The sequence below is a fragment of the Pinus tabuliformis genome, chromosome J (assembly GCF_031772625.1).
Source record: "Pinus tabuliformis cultivar Carrire ecotype Pingquan chromosome J, CPIR1, whole genome shotgun sequence".
Classification (NCBI taxonomy): Eukaryota; Viridiplantae; Streptophyta; class Pinopsida; order Pinales; family Pinaceae; genus Pinus; species Pinus tabuliformis.
The window spans coordinates 905,421,750-905,424,559 of NC_142295.1; positions in this window are offsets into that span (position 1 = coordinate 905,421,750).

Below are 2,810 nucleotides of genomic sequence, written 5' to 3' on the forward strand. Positions count from 1 at the left end.
CTCATTTTCGCAAATGAGGATCTTTGTTTCATTTAATTTTATCCTCCTTTGTCCTTTGGGCCATATGAATAAGCATAGGTACATAAAAATGTTTGAAAGTTTAATCCATATGGCAAATGATAAAGCATGGTTGATACCAACATCTAGAAGCAATGCATCTCTAAAAAACTTACACTTCATATCACATGGAAACAGTAGGCCTTGAGCCTGGTCATTTATTTTGAACCCGGATGAAATAACATGGAGCTTTTGGGTTGATTTCCACTCCTCTAATAAAGTCAGGAATTATATGTGAAGGGATTTTTGCAATCCAATCAATTCCCATGTTGTTTCCATGTACTTCAAACCAATCTAAATCCTTTCTAGAAAAAATTATCTTTTGTTTAGGGTCTTGCACTAGAAGGGCAATGATAGTTTCCCATTTTCCTTGCTTTACCATTTTGTGACCCACGAAGTTGCTGCAATGGTGACCCAACAAGTTGTTGCAACAGGGACCTAGAAAGTTGTTGCAATAGTGACCCAACAAGTTCCCATAATAGTGACAACATGAGTTGTGACAAAAATGAACCAACGAGTTTCCACAATGTCAATCAACGAGTTGCTCCAACGTTGAACCAATGAGTTGCTACAAAGGTGAACCAGTGAGTTGTTGCAAAGGTGAACCAGCAAGCTGGTGCAACGGTGAGACGATGGGTTGCCACAACTATGAACTAGCTTGTTGCCGCAGCGATGAAATAATTTGTTGCTGCAATAGTGAACCAATTGATTTTTGGAAATTAAGTTTGGTTCTCTCCTAACCCTTCACAACCAAAAACTAGTTGTGTGTTTGAAAATGGAGAACTAAGTCAAGTATTTCAGAATAGTAGAGAAGTTCCTCATAGAAATAAAAAATAATGAGGTCTACTATATTGCACCAATTCTTAATTGATATGCAATCTAAGGTAATAAAATGTCCAGCAGAATCTAAAACCTATTCATAGAGAAACACCTTTCAAATAGTCAAATATTCAAAGGAATCACCATAACCAGTCACTCTATCCAAGCATCAATATCATCATAGGCATTTATTTCATCCAACCTTGCTAAAAAAACTTATCTACATTTGCAACTTTAAGGCTGATAGCCAAAAACTGAGGGAATGCAAACATATATTAAATAAGATGGCCTACATATGGCATAAAAATTTAATTTTATTAAAACCTCAGGTTTCTTTATTAGTGAAATCCCAATGCTTGAAAACAGAATATTTTGTAAGGATCTCATCTTTCTACTAGGTCAAACAATACTCATGAGGACTCATTTATTTTCATAAAATGAACGATCATATGGAAATAGGGCGCACCATTGAACTCGAGTTTAAGATCTTGATATTTTTTACGGTATTTCTATGCTTGCAACAATTACTTCAATGCCTTATCATCATTGACAGTGATTGTAGATAAAACATCAAAAATACATACAAGAAGATATGAGATGATTTGATTACAATTGAGACTCCCAACTATATACCTAGGTAGCTACCCATTCACGAATGGTCATGTCTTTAGAGACATGACTCTTCAACACTTATTATTAGTTAATTATTCATTATGTATGAGTTTTATTATCTATAGTTGTCTATATATATATATATATATATATATATATATATATATATATATATATATATATATATATATATATATATATATATTATTCATAACTGGCTTCTAGGAAGGGGAATTAGTCCCTAGTCGCACTCTTTAACACTCCCTCTCAACTAGGGAGGAATTCCACCTATCAACATTCATCCATGGCTATGTTATCATGCCCGTCGCGTGCCATCTCTGCAACTTGTCTCATCTTTGTTGAAAGATTGATATCATAGTCCAATAAGAAAGGATTGAAAGAGGGTGGGTCAAAAGACCCTACCATCCTCGCCAAAATGACAGAGGAAGGTCCTCATGTCCAGTGATAGAACCCCTACCAGGCTTGATCCTTTAATGATCAAGTTGTTGAACATCATGCATCTTAGTTATAGTGAATACAATAGTACCCTACGTGTCTGTATGTAGTACAAATTAACCCTAATCACTTTTCCCAACTCATTGACTAGATGAGAGGTACTTCCCAAGAGTCCCAGACTGCAAGGGTAGGATGTATGCTAGGGTATCCATAGGGGAAGGTGAATCACTCATCTTGTTCTCATATAATGTATTGAATATGGAAAGGTGAACCACTCACCCTATGTTCACATATTGGGATATGTACTCCACAGGGGAAAGTGAACCACTGACCCTAAGCTAATATAACTCCAAGAAGAACCCTAGACCCCCAGGATCTCCCAGAGCTTAATGTTTAACCCAATCAAGATCCCTCCATATAGGGAATGCTTCTCACTAAAAGCTAATAATTTTTCCTTCCCAAAGGCTTTGTGAGGATATCATCAACCTAGCCATCCATCCCTAGGAGCCCCATTGCTCCTCCCAGCAGCATATTGATGATGGCACACAACTCACTAAAGAGATTATTCAAAACACATTGTCTTACAGCTACCCATTCTAGTAGTAGTGATTTTAGCAATACTTTGTTTCCTATACATCCAATGTACCAAATCAAAAATCATGTTAAAGAAAATATTTAAGTAACCTTACTCCCTCTCACTCAGGGAGGCCACAAGCCTAATATTTTCTAATTCATGAAGATGCCCCAATGCCTATTCTGCATAATTTTATTTCATACGGCGAGACTCTCTCTGGTTTAAGGTGCATGCTGTAATACAAAGGATCCACCTGGCTACCTGCTCATCTTTATGTTGTACATAAAGATTG